The sequence below is a fragment of the Scyliorhinus torazame genome, chromosome 8 (genome assembly GCF_047496885.1).
Source record: "Scyliorhinus torazame isolate Kashiwa2021f chromosome 8, sScyTor2.1, whole genome shotgun sequence".
Classification (NCBI taxonomy): Eukaryota; Metazoa; Chordata; class Chondrichthyes; order Carcharhiniformes; family Scyliorhinidae; genus Scyliorhinus; species Scyliorhinus torazame.
Window position 1 is genome coordinate 62342583 of NC_092714.1, and position 15118 is coordinate 62357700.

Below are 15118 nucleotides of genomic sequence, written 5' to 3' on the forward strand. Positions count from 1 at the left end.
CCAACACTGTCACTGCATCTCAAAGTGACTCAGTGTGAAACCTTTGGAGATGTGATAACACACAAGTACAACTCTTTCTTATAAAAGAAAATGGTTCAGTATTAAAATATCCAATTAACACGGCGTTCACTACAAAGAATTCACTAAATTTTTCCCCACACTGATGAACATACGTACCCTTAAACTAGAGAACTCACATTAATTGGCGAGGAATTCATTATCTCAGTAACTTCAAGCTTTCCTGGTTCCCTGTATTCCTTTGTCAACAAGTTTAAAACCGTTCTCCCCCCATTCACAGCCTCTCCTGGCCGCCATTCCAGGGCTCAGGCTGGTGTACTGCCATACATCTTCCCACTGCTCCTCCAATTACAAGCTGTTTCTCTCCCACGTTTTCTGCTGATAGGCTCACAAGCGCAAACACAGAAGAGAAACAGCCTGTGATTGGAGGAGCAGCTCCACACAGATTTATTTTATTGATTGTCCCTATGATTCACTTTTCCAGGACTTTTTGGGGGCTTTCAGAGGCAAATTCACTTGCTGCTGCTGTGCATTTTGAACCTTGATATAGAGAACACAATAGAACAAAACAGCAGTTTCTTATACGACACAAGTAGAGTGAAATTACAATGCAGGACAGAAACAATACATACATGGCGAAAACTGAAATGGCTTTCCATTAAGTGGGAAATGTAGAATATTTTTCTCCATCAACCTTTTAAAGCTCTTAGGCTGCATAACACAAAACCTACTTCAGACCAGCAGATAACAGGTCACGTAACTGTGTCAGGATGTGAATTATACACTTTGCCATCTGTTTTTCGTTTATTTTAGGACAGAGCCAGGATTTGTCAAACGAAGGCACTGCACGTACTAGAGCTCCCCTTGATGCTGCTCTCCGCAGGAATGAAAGCATCAGTCCTTCTCATGTGCATAACAAAGTGAGGGGGACGGAAAACAGATGGCACCAACCCCAAGACATGCAACCCAGACTGCCGAGGATCCTGCATCTTTCCCATCTGGAGAGTCTCGGCAGAAAGATTAAAGCCACTGCAACTTTAAAAGCATTTCTGTCTACAATAGCACTGTGAGGTATCTATCGTCTTGCACAATGAAATATACTTATACATACAAAATATATCCAGTAATGTAGTGAAATCAATACTTCACTAAATCACAATCAGTAATTCTGTCTTACAAACAGGCTTGGATTTGGCAAGACCTAATGACAGCACTTTCAGTGTATTTTTTTTAGCAACACTCAAAGGGTTACTACCACATCAGTGCTTCTCAAATGTTTTGCAACAGACCACTAAGGCAAGGCAATCCCATGACCACTTACCAGCCCGACTGGGTAGCACGGTAGCATTGTGGATAGCACAATTGCTTCACAGCTCTAGGGTCCCAGGTTCGATTCCGGCTTGGGTCACTGTCTGTGCGGAGTCTGCACATCCTTCCCGTGTGTGCGTGGGTTTCCTCTGGGTGCTCCGGTTTCCTCCCACAGTCCAAAGATGTGCAGGTTAGGTGGATTGGCCATGATAAATTGCCCTTAGTGTCCAAAATTGCCCTTAGTGTTGGGTGGGGTTACTGGGTTATGGGGATAGGGTGGAGGTGTTGACCTTGGGTAGGGTGCTCTTTCCAAGAGCTGGTGCAGACTCGATGGGTCGAATGGCCTCCTTCTGCACTGTAAATTCTATGATAATTGCTTCACAGCTCCAGGATACCAGATTTGATTCCTGGCTTGGGTCACTGTCTGTGCAGGGTCTGCACGTTCTCCCCGTGTCTGCGTGGGTTTCCTCCGGGTGCTCCGGTTTCCTCCCACAGCCCAAAGATGTGCAGGTTAGGTGGATTGGCCATGATAAATTGCCCTTAGTGTCAAAAAATGTTAAGTGGGGTTACTGGGTTAGGGTGGAGGCGTGGGCTTGAGTAGGGTGCTCTTTGCAAAGGTCGGTGCAGACTCGATGGGCCGAATGGCCTCCTTCTGCACTATAAATTCTATGAATTCTATGGACTGCTTGTGCTTGCCACCACAAAAAAAATCAGAATTAATGGGGGAAACGCCACTACTTTTGATGGAATGATGTCTAATTCCAAGCTGGAGAGCTTTAGTTTCATGTCGGACTCTGTTCAGTCAGTTCCTCTTAATTGTTTTCAGCGCCAGAAGTGTTGAAACTCCTATCTTGCAGCTGCATGAATCTTGCTTATAAAACTATATTGATGATGCTTACACTTATGACGACTCATGCTGCAGAGTTAGAGTAAGTCTGATTGTGTGACATTAGACAAGTGGCCATTGCACTGCAAATAAGTGACTTCAATTGCGAACTATCCTGCAGACCACACTTTGAGGACTACAGTACAGCCCTTCAGTAGTCGATCAGGACAAATTCACCAAAAAAACATAATAATAATCTTTATTATTGTCGCAAGTAGGCTTGTTCAGTTGCAAGAGGGAACCCTCACTAGCGTTATTCAAAACGCCGGGCACCCAACTAGCAGCTAAGATGATTTACTTTTGGTATTGCAAAGTTTGTAGAAGTACTCTGGAGTGTTTTTGTAGGCATTGCGCTAAGTTCCTGGATTTGGCATCATTGTTACCATATTCAGACATTTGAAGGCCTACCCACCATGAATATCAAATATGGGGCTGAAGTTTCATCAAGTATGGAGGCAGAAGTTGCAGTGCCACTGGATGAGATTCGAATAGAAGCTGCAGAGAGAGAGAAAGAGAGAGAGAGAGCACTCTGTGTGATGCCCTCCGCCAAGTTGGAGGCAAACTGCTCAATGATAGTGACAGAAGGGTATAGGCAGGCCTGACAATGCACTCAGTGTCTGTGTACTTCCTCATTAGGGTTCCCCTGTATGCCGTCCTATCGCAACAACAACAATTAGCCTCCTGGTCCTCTTCTACACCAGTATTTCACAAATGTTTTCCTGCTGGGACCCCATTTTAATGCTCCACACTTGGTGCAACCCCAGAGTGAAAATTGCGAGGGGTGGGAAGGAGATGTATTGAGTGGGTCGGGGGGTTTCAAATATTAGAGATACAATAAAGAAACATCCAAGACACCTACATTTTGTAAGTGATCGAGCCGTAACCCATTGGAATAAAGGAGGCCTCACAGCCAATTTCAGGATTGTTAAATGTTTTCAGCCCCACAGTCGCCATTGCGGTCCCTCAGCTCACAACCTCAATTGCTCAACCCGCAACACCATTGGAGGCTATAACCCACAGTTTGGGAATCCCTGTCCTGCACCCTTCCCAGAGTCACAACATCACCCGCCATCTGAGGAGAACATAAATTGGATGCAGTATTCCAAGTGAGGCCAGGCTACATGAGATCAGAATAGTACACCTTTATCTAATAGTCAACTGCCCTATGAATGCAACCCAAAACCCTATTTGCTGTAGACAACGCTTCACAGCACACTGATTATGTACCTTTATCAAAGGATTGTTTAAAAAATAAAGATATTTTATAATAATAATCTTTATTAGCGTCACAAGTAGGCTTACATTAACACTGCAGTGAAGTTACTGTGAAAATTCCCTAGTCGCCACACTCCGCCGCCTGTTCGGGTACATGGACTGAGAATTCAGCATGTCCAATTCACCTAACAGCACGTCTTTTGGGACTTGTGGGAGGAAACCGGAGCACCCGGAGGAAACCCATGCAGACACGGGGAGAACGTGCAGATTCCGCACAGACAGTGACCCAAGCTTGCAATCAATCCTGGGACCCTGGTGCTATGAAGCAACAGTGCTAACCACGGTGCTACCGTGCTGCCTTTTAAGGGATTTATATCTGTATAGTAAACATTATAAATAAGGTACTGTTTTAAGTAGATTTAACTTAATGTTTCTGTGCCTAGAAGGGTAAAACCCATAGTTAAATTCATGCGGTGGGGGAGGGCTGGTTAAGTTCCAATTATGTTTCTATTGTGCTTAGAGAGGACTATGGCGTGAAGAATAAATAAAAAGCAAGCATGTGGGTGTTGCAACCTTGTAAGGTAGATAAGCTTTTAAGTTTTAGTTTAGTTAATTTGATTGCAGTTGAAGCTAGGTAATGAGAGAGAACGCTCTCATAGCTCTGCAAGAAGCAGTTGGTTTTTGAAGACTAGAGAGGGAACATTTCTCACAGCTTTGTTAGAAGAAAAGCCGTACAATGGGAAGAAAGCAAGTGCAGAGATCTGAAGAGCAGCTAGTTAAGAAAACTAGAGAAATGAAGAAAAGCGCCCAAGATGCCTGGAGTTAAGGGAACAGAGGCCAAGGTATAGTTCAGAAGAATTCAAGGAAGAGTAATCAAAGTGTTCTGCATTAAAGATATAAATGCAGTAACTAGATTTAAAGTAGACAGCAGACTTCAGAGGTAAATGAAACATTTTGATATAATTTTAATACAGTCTGGAAATCGCAAGCTCGAGCAATTATGAGCAGTTTGCATAGCAGTCAAGACAAAGAAATCCTAAACGGGTCGGCGTACAATCCTTGAGTGGATTCAATGTTAAAAGTGGAGCAGAAGTTTTGTTTAAAACTGTCATTTGGATTTTGGAAAGCATAATTATGAGAAAAAATCTTAAAGTGTATATTTGGGAGAGGAGTTTGGAAACTCTCACGTGACAACCATCTGGGATGGAGAATTCTGAGGAGAAATCCACAAACATTCACTTGGAGTTTAGAATGGAGACCACTGTGGAATATTATAAAAATGTAAGGATAGGTTGGCACCCCTGATGGTGGGGATGTTTGAGGAGGCGATAGGGAAGGGGGTGTTGCCGCAAACCTTGGGGCAGGCATCAATTTCCCTGTTATTAAAAAAAGATAAGGATCCAACGGAGTGTGGGTCGTATCGGCCCATATCACTTCTGAATGTGGACGTAAAAGTGTTGGCGAAGGTACTGGCGGGTAGGCTGGAGGAGTGCCTTCCGAAGGTGATAGGGGAGGATCAAACGGGGTTCGTGAAAGGGAGGCAGCTGTTTTCGAACATTAGGAGGGTTTTGAACGTTGTTATGGTACCGGCGGAAAGAAAGGAACCAGAGGTAGTTGTGGCATTGGACGCCGAGAAGGCGTTTGATCAGGTAGAATGGGGGTACCTAATGGCGGAGCTGGAGCGGTTTGGGATTGGACCAAGGTTTGTGAACTGGGTAAAGCTATTGTATAAGGAACCGAAGGCGAGTGCCCGCACAAATAATATCAGTTCGAGATACTGTTCTCTCTACCGTGGGACGAGACAGGGATGTCCTATGTCCCCCCTGCTGTTTGCACTTGCGATTGAGCCATTGACCATCGCATTGAGAAGTTCGGGAGCATGGAAAGGAATAGTGCGGGGGGGGGATAGAGCATAGGATGTCCTTATATGCCGACGACTTGCTGCTGTATGTGTCGGAGCCGAGTGCGTCAATAGAGGAATATTGGAGCTACTGCGGGTATTTGGGGCTTTCTCGGGGTACAAGTTGAACCTGGGCAAGAGTGAGTACTTTGTGGTGTCTCGGCCGGGGATAGGGGCGGGGGGGGCTGCCATTCCGTAGAGCAGGGTACAACATCACTAGTTTGATGGGGAGAGTGAAAGCCGATCTGGCAAGGTGGGATGGCCTTCCTCTGTCACTGGCGGGTCGGGTACAGGCGGTTAAAATGAATGTGTTGCCGCGATTCCTGTTTATTTTTCAATGCCTACCGATTTTCCTGCCAAAGTCTTTTTTCAGGGAGATTGAGGGAAGGATTACCTCATTCATATGGGGAGGTAAGGTGGCCAGAGTGAGAAAGGTGCTGCTACAGAGGGGAAGGCAGGCAGGGGGGTTTGGGTCTCCCGAACCTGTTGTACTACTACTGGGCGGCGAATGTGGAGAAAGTGCGGAGCTGGGTCAGAGGGGTGGATTCTCAGTGGGTCAGAATGGAGGAGAGTTTGTGCAGGGGGTCTGGGCTGAAGGCACTTGCAACAGCGCCGCTCCCGGTAGCTCCGGGGAAATATTCAGGGAGTCCGGTAATAATAGCTTCATTGAAAATCTGGAGGCAGTTTCGCCAACATTTCGTGTTGGGTTTAGGGTCAAGGGAAATGCCGATTCGGGGGAACCACAGATTTGAGCCAGGGAGGTGGGATGGAAGTTTTCGGAAATGGGAAGAGAAGGGGATTAAGACGCTAAAAGATTTGTTTCTTCGGAGTCGGTTTGCAGGATTGAGGGAGCTGGAAGTATGGGCTAGAGCAGGGAGAAGTGTTTAGGTACATGCAGGTTCGGGATTTTGCCAGGAAGGAGGTACAGAGCTTCCCAGAGGAACCTGCCTCCACATTGCTGGAGGAGGTGTTGACGACAAGGGGATTGGAGAAGGGGGCAGTGTCAGCGGTGCACGGAGCTATTTTGGAAGAGGATAAGGCACCACTGGAAGGGATCAAAGCAAAGTGGGAGGAAGAGCTGGGAGAGGTGAAAGAGGAGGGGGTCTGGCGTGAGGTGCTCCGGAGAGTGAATGCCTCCACCTCATGTGCAAGGTTGGGGCTGATACAGTTGAAGGTGGTATATAGAGCGCACCTCACGAGGGCGAGGATGAAGGAGTAGAGGATGTATGTGAGCGTTGCAGGAGGGGCCCCGCGAATCACGTTCATATGTTTTGGTCCTGTCCAAAGCTAGGGGAGTACTGGAAGGAGGTGTTTGGGGTAGTTTCCAAGGTGGTGCGTGTGAAACTGGACCTGGGTCCCCAGGAGGCCATATTCAGGGTGTCGGACCAGCCAGGGTTGGAAACGGGAGCGGAGGCAGATATTATAGCCTTCGCCTCGTTGATCGCCCGAAGGCGGATCCTGCTGGGATGGAGAGTAGCCTCTCCACCCAGTGCCCTGGCGTGTCGGGGGGACCTGTTGGAATACTTGACCCTTGAGAAGGTTAAGTTCGAACTGAGGGGAAGCTCGGAGGGGTTCTACAAGTCATGGGCACTATTTATTATGCACTTTCAAGAACTGGATAACATCGAACATTAGTGGGGGGGGGGGCTGTGTAGATTAAGGGTGACTACGGGTAATCCCGGATTCCTTTTTGTCATTTGTTTATGTAAACATGCGGGCTGAGGTTTGGGGGTTGGTGGGCGGATGGGATCGTTGTTATTATGGGGATTGACATATCTTGCTGATTATTGTTTATTGTTGATGGGTGTAAATGTGGGAGAAAATGTGAAAAAGGAGAATAAAAATATTTTTTTACAAAAGAATGGAGACCACTGTAGATTAAGATGTACTTTGTAAACCGTGTTCATCCGAAAAGCAGAATGATAATCCAAATTTTTCACGTTTAATAAATGCTTTTCTTGTTGTGAAAAGCTAATTAACAGTCCCTTGACTCGGTTTCTCCATGTTTTATTTTACAAAGTTACGGTCTTTTGAGTCAGGGTTCCATTCTGGGATCTTCCCGTCCATTTATATCAACTGGAATCATAACAGAATGCATTAGAATGCCTGGCTCTTTTTTTTCTCCACTTTCTTTAACGTCTTTCCCTGATGGGTGTTCAACATTTGTTTTGCCTACATGCATAACGCACACTCTTCCAAATCAAACATAATTTCCAGTCATGAGGCCAAACAACACATTTAACCTGAAGCCATCTAGCATGGTCTACAATCCAAACACTCTTGCAAATCTTAATATCATCCGCAAGTTTGCAGATCATGCCCCACGTCACTTCAATAGGAATGCACAAGAGGCCAGAATTGGAAGCATGTAGATTTCTCAGTGGGTTGTAGACCTGGAGGAGATAACAGAGTTAGGAACATGGCCATTGAAGCTGAACCAAAAGCCAATGTTGGTCAGGAAGAACAAAAATATAAAAGAACAGAACTTGGTATGAGTTAGGATTGAGGCAGTTGAGGTTTGAATGAGTTCAAGTTTACAAAGGGTGAAAGATGGTATGCCAGCCAGGAGAGTATTGGAATAGTCAAGACTGGAAGTAACAAAGGCAGGGATGAGGTTTCAGCAGTAGATGGACTGAGGCAGGTGATATTATTTAGATAGAGGTAGAATCTTGGTGATGGAGGGGATAAATGCTCAGGATCAAATATGACACCAAAATTGTGAGCAGGCTGGTTCAATCAGAAATGCTTCCATTGATATACGCCCTTTAATTTCTATTATAAAGCTGACATATTATTGAATTTACAATTTCCTCCATTATGCAAAGTCATTCTTTAAAAGCTTAATAACTTTCAAGAGGGAACAGTAAAACTCCACATAGATAAACCCAATACATCTCTATCAGGTCTCTAAACATGCTATTATCATTAGATGATGCTCAATGCATTTTGAATTCCCTGGCAGACTACATCTGACAACAGCAGTAATTATTTATATAGCCCTTTTAACGTAATAAACCATTTCAAGGCATTATCAAACCAAGTTGATATCCCTCCGCATAAGGAGTTATGGGCCAAAGAAATTGAAGGAAAAAAGCGAGGAAGATAGGTGGAAAGGTTTAGCGAGGCAATTTCAGATTGTGGAGCTTTGGCAGCTGAAGGCATGGCTGCCAATGTTGGAACGATTAAAATCGGGTATGCTCAAGAGGTAGATATCTCGGAGAGTGTAGGGCTGGATAAGATTACAGTGATAGGACGGAGCAAGGCCATGGAGAAACTGGTGGCTAGGGGCCAAAGACAATTGCTTCTTTTTTTGTGGTCAGCTTCCATGAGTGATCTACAATCTATGTCCATACATTCAGGAATGTATTATGGTTTAACTGGAGATATAATCCTGTCCATATGGATAGGTTCTAAAGATCCAGTTTCAAGCTACTCTGTCTTTTTAAACCTACTTTGTCTTTTTAAGTTTTCAACAGTAGAATGAAGTTATACATATCAGATAAGCGGTTTCATTACTGTGACAGTAGAGTTTGTTTGAGCACCATCTTGTAAGAAATAAGAAAACCAGTCCACTGTGCTTGCAAATGCTTGGAGATGCAAACCGTATAACAAATACTTTACTAAACATCTTATTTACTGACTCTAGTTTTTGGCTTGCTTAACACAGTTCCTAATCATAACTTCAGCTCCACTCAACAAAGAACAAAGAAAGGTCCAGCACAGGAACAGGCCCTTCGGCCCTCCAAGCCCGTGCCGACCATGCTGCCCGACAAAACTATAATCTTCTACACTCTGGGTCCGTATCCCTCTATTCCCATCCTACTCATGTATTTGTCAAGATGCCCCTTAAATGTCACTATCGTCCCTGCTTCCACCACCTCCTCCGGTAGCGAGTTCCAGGCACCCACTACCCTCGGTGTAAAAAACTTGCCTCGTACATCTACTCTAAACCTTGCCCCTCTCACCTTAAACCTATGCCCCCTAGTAATTGACCCCTATACCCTGGGGAAAAGCCTCTGACTATCCACTCTGTCTATGCCCCTCATCATTTTGTAGACCTCTATCAGGTCGCCCCTCAACCTCCGTCGTTCCAGTGAGAACAAACCGAGTTTATTCAACCGCTCCTCATAGCTAATGCCCTCCATACCAGGCAACATTCTGGTAAATCTCTTCTGCACCCTCTCTAAAGCCTCCACATCCTTCTGGTAGTGTGGCGACCAGAATTGAACACTATACTCCAAGTGTGGCCGAATTAAGGTTCTATACAGCTGCAACATGACTTGCCAATTCTTATACTCAATGCCCCGGCCAATGAAGGCAAGCATGCCGCATGCCTTCTTGACTACCTTCTCCACCTGTGTTGCCCCTTTCAGTGACCTGTGGAACTGTACACCTAGATCACTCTGACTTTCAATACTCTTGAGGGTTCTATCATTCACTGTATATTCCCTACCTGCATTAGACCTTCCAAAATGCATTACCTCACATTTGTCCGGATTAAACTCCATCTGCCATCTCTCCGCCAAAGTCTCCAAACAATCTAAATCCTGCTATATCCTCTGACAGTCCTCATCGCTATCCACAATTCCACCAACCTTTGTGTCATCTGCAAACTTACTAATCAGACCAGTTACATTTTCCTCCAAATCATTTATATATGCTACAAAGAGCAAAGTCTGATCCCTGCGGAACACCACTGGTCACAGCCCTCCAATTAGAAAAGCATCCTTCCATTGCTACTCTCTGCCTTCTATGACCTAGCCAGTTCTGTATCCACCTTGCCAGCTCACCCCTGATCCCATGTGACTTCACCTTTTGTACTAGTCTACCATGAGGGACCTTGTCAAAGGCCTTACTGAAGTCCATATAGACAACATCCACTGCTCTACCTGCATCAATCATCTTTGTGACCTCCTCGAAAAACTCTATCAAGTTAGTGAGACACGACCTCCCCTTCACAAAACCATGCTGCCTCTCACTATACGTCCATTTGCTTCCAAATGGGAGTAGATCCTGTCTCGAAGAATTCTCTCCAGTAATTTCCTTACCACTGACGTAAGACTCACTGGCCTGTAGTTCTTTGGATTATCCTTGCTACCTTTCTTAAACAGAGGAACAACATTGGCTATTCTCCAGTCCTCCGGGACATCACCTGAAGACAGTGAGGATCCAAAAATTTCTGTCAAGACCTCAGCAATTTGCTCTCTAGCCTCCTTCAGTATTCTGGGGTAGATCCCATCAGGCCCTGGGGACGTATCTACCTTAATATTTTTCAAGACGCCCAACACCTCGTCTTTTTGGATCTCAATGTGACCCAGGCTATCTACACACCCTTCTCCAGACTCAACATGTACCAATTTTTTCTCTTTGGTGAATACTGATGCAAAGTATTCATTTAGTACCTCGCCCATTTCCTCTGGCTCCACACATAGATTCTCTTGACTATCCTTCAGTGGGCCAACCCTTTCCCTGGCTACCCTCTTGCTTTTTATGTACGTGTAAAAAGCCTTGGGATTTTCCTTATCCCTATTTGCCAATGACTTTTCGTGACCCCTTCTAGCCCTCCTGACTCCTTGCTTAATTTCCTTCCTACTTTCCTTATATTCCACACAGGCTTCGTCTGTTCCCAGCCTTTTAGCCCTGACAAATGCCTCCTTTTTCTTTTTGACGAGGCCTACAATATCTCTCGTTATCCAAGGTTCCCGAAAATTGCCGTATATATCCTTCTTCCTCACAGGAACATGCCGGTCCTGAATTCCTTTCAACTGACACTTGAAAGCCTCCCACCTGTCAGATGTTGATTTGCCCTCAAACATCCGCCCCCAATCTAGGTTCTTCAGTTCCCGCCTAATATTGTTATAATTAGCCTTCCCCCAATTTAGCACATTCACCCTAGGACCACTCTTATCCTTGTCCACCAGCACTTTAAAACTTACTGAATTGTGGTCACTGTTCCCGAAATGCTCCCCTACTGAAACTTCTACCACCTGGCCGGGCTCATTCCCCAATACCAGGTCCAGTACCGTCCCTTCCCTAATTGGACTGTCTACATATTGTTTTAATCAACATCTGACAGGTGGGAGGCTTTCAAGTGTCAGTTGAAAGGAATTCAGGACCGGCATGTTCCTGTGAGGAAGAAGGATAAATACGGCAATTTTCGGGAACCTTGGATGCCCTGGATGCCTTGGAGCCCTGGATGCTCCTTACAAACTCTGCCCCATCTAAGCCCCTGGCACTAAGTGAGTCCCAGTCAATATTGGGGAAGTTGAAGTCTCCCATCACCACAGCCCTGTTGTTTTTACTCTTTTCCAAAATCTGTCTACCTATCTGCTCCTCTATCTCCTGCTGGCTGTTGGGAGGCCTGTAGTAAACCCCCAACATTGTGACTGCACCCTTCATCTGCCTTACCCGTAATACTTCTTGCATTAAAACATATGCACTTCAGGCCACCAGACCCGCTGTGTTCAGCAACTTCTCCCTGTCTGCTCTGCCTCAGAGCCACACTGTCCCTATTCCCTAGTTCTCCCTCAATGCTCTCACCTTCTGACCTATTGCTCCCATGCCCACCCCCCTGCCATATTAGTTTAAACCCTCCCGTGTGACACTAGCAAACCTCGCGGCCAGGATATTTATGCCTCTCCAGTTTAGATGCAACCCGTCCTTCTTATATAGGTCACACCTGCCACAGAAGAGCTCCCAGTGGTCCAGATAACGGAAACCCTCCCTCCTACACCAGCTGTTTAGCCACGTGTTTAGCTGCTCTATCTTCCTATTTCTAGCATCACTGGCACGTGGCACAGGGAGTAATCCCGAGATTACAACCATAGAGGTCCTGTCTTTTAACTTTCTGCCTAGCTCCCTGGACTCCTGCTGCAGGACCTCATGCCCCTTCCTGCCTATGTCGATAGTACCAATATGTACAACGACCTCTGCCTGTTTGCCCTCCCCCTTCAGGATGCCCTCTACCCGTTCGGAGACATCCTGGACCCTGGCACCAGGGAGGCAACATACCATACTGGAGTCTCTTTCACGTCCACAGAAGCGCCTATCTGTGCCCCTGACTATAGAGTCCCCTATTACTATTGCTCTTCTACGCTTTGACCCTCCCTTCTGAACATCAGAGCCAGCAGTGGTGCCACTGCTCTGGCTGCTGCTGTTTTCCCCTGATAGGCTATTCCCCCCGACAGTATCCAAAGGGGTATACCTGTTCGAGAGGACGACAACCACAGGGGATTCCTGCACTGACTGCCTGCCCTTTCTGGTGGTCACCCATTTCTCTGCCTGCACCTTGGGTGTGACCACATTTATATAACTGCTATCTATGACGCTTTCCGCCACCTGCATGCTCCTAAGTGCATCCAATTGCTGCTCCAACCGAACCATGCGGTCTGTGAGGAGCTCCAGTTGGGTGCACTTTCTGCAGATGAAGCCATCCGGGACGCTGGAAGCCTCCCGGACCTGCCACATCTCACAGTCAGAGCACAGCACCCCTCTAACTGACATTGCGTCAATTAATTAGTAAATTTAAGTTTAAAAATGTTTTTTTTTAAGTTCCTGTTAACTATCTGTTTCCTAGCACTAGATTTATACTATAAATGTGAAAGATAAATATAGTACTCTCCGATCTCTGGCTTCGATACCCCTCTAAATTATAATTAAGTAATTATGTTTAATTAGTTACCAATGCTTAATTTTTTTGATTTAGTGTAGATTCCTAACCAGCCACTCAGGTCACAGCTTTTCTGTGATGTCACTTCAGTCCCCCCCCTACAAAACAGTAGGGAAAAAGCACCTTCTCCCACTCTTCACCGAATTACCTCACTGCACCAAATTACCAAGTTTCAAATCCTCATTCTGTCTGTGTCTCACTCACTCAGGCTGTGTCTCTTTGACCTGTGCTATGCTTACTAAGTGCGCTTTCTGTCTGTCTTTTATACAAACTTTAGGATGACTCACACTACTTAAACTTCAAAGAGAAGAATACAATGTGTACCTTTGTGCCCCTAAACAGGCCTGTAGCCATGTAAAATGGCTGCGTTCCGATTAATCTGGCCAAAACCCAGTTTAAAACGGCTAACCCGAAAGACTGCTGGGAAAAGCAGCCAAGAAGACACAAGCAGACAGCTGCAGACAGGTTTGCAGCTTCAGCTCTGGGAACGTAGCCCAGATCGATACTCAGGGCTATCAACAGCCCATCAACCCAGGTATCCGCAGTTGCATTCAGGACTGTTTACACCTAATCTACTCAGACATCCACAGTTAAATCGGCTATCCCCGGGAACAATTGCAACATATTAGCAATTGAATACCGGGCCAGACCTGTCGGCGCCTGCAGTGGCCGAAACAAAGACAGGTGAGCAACCACCCCCCGATCAAGGAATCGCCTCACCATTGGACACATCGACCCCAGAGACTGAGGACAGAATCCAATCACTTGGGACTCAGGGTCAAGGGCCGCCCCGGGAGGCGGGAAGCCCCTGGGCCCTATAAAAGTAAAGGTCCAAGTTCAGATCTCCCTCTCTCATCTTTGCCTGCTCGAGACCTTCGCAAGACCAGCCACCAGTAGCAGTAAGTTTGAATCCAACGATCGCTATCCGGTAGAGACACCTAGCCACAGACCTGTAGCAGCCTTTTGAATCCCGCGGGCCAGATTTGATTGGACAAGCCATTCGTTTCCCTGACCTGGTGGGCTCTTCCTAAGTTAAGTATTGGATAGTAGTGATAGGTTTATTATATAGAAAGTAGTATTAGGGTATTAATATTGCTTGTTGTATATAATAAATGACCGTTGTTTTAATCCTTACTAAGCGGTGTGCTGTGTTATTAATCATAACCTGAACTTGAACCACGTGGCGGTATCATAAAGATACCTGGCGACTCATGAGCAAAGGTGACGGAAACAGAGCAAATAGACTAAAGCTAGAAATAGCAACAGGCCTCAGGTGACTGCCAGATAACTGCCTCTCAGCAATTAGGGTGGGGGCAGCTTCAGCCAATCAGACACTAATCTACACTGCACTTTTAACTGAAAAACAACAGAATTAGATTTATCACTTACCTTTCCTGGTTACCTCACTGTACCAAATTACCAACTTTCAAATTCTCGCTCTGTTTGTGTCTCACTCACTCAGGCTGTGTCTCTTTGATCTGCGCTATGCTTACTAAGTGCGCTTTCTGTCTGTCTTTTATACAAACTTTAGGATGACTCACACAAACTTCAAAGAGAAGAATACAATGTGTACCTTTATGCCCCTTAACAAGCCTCAGGTGACTGCCAGATAACTGCCTCTCAGCAATTAGGGTGGGGGCAGCTTCAGCCAATCAGACACTAATCTACACTGCACTTTTAACTGAAAAACAACAGATTTATCACTCAAATGAAAGGAAGGTGGTTGTGGGTAGGGGAAACTTGATATTGCTCGGATTGCTTTCCAATGAGGCAGTCAGTGTACCTCAATTAATAATTTACTTCCTTGTGAGCAATCTGAATAAAGCACAAGACTCGAAAAAAATCTATTTCAAATCTCAGAGCTCTACAGATTAAAATTCCGGCTTTCTTACTGGAGGTGCACTGCAGCATAGGAAAATGTAGTTCAATATAGCACCTGTACCAATTCGGTGATAAAATACAATGTAAACATTAGAGATTGAATTTATACAAGTTCTCTGCAACCTGAATGGAGTTTAACTAGGACTACAAATAAGATGTACAAATAAACGTCATTTTTCTGTGTACAACAATGTACTTGCTGTTTGGCAAAGGAGGGGAGAAGAAACAAAAACATATTCAG

At 45.4% G+C, this 15118-nt stretch overlaps 1 protein-coding gene across 3 annotated transcripts in view; it reads right to left on the minus strand.

Annotated features, from left to right (window-relative positions):
• gtf2e1 (general transcription factor IIE, polypeptide 1, alpha) overlaps positions 1-15118 on the minus strand; it is a 112338-nt gene that overhangs the window by 27639 nt on the left and 69581 nt on the right. The window lies entirely within an intron of this gene.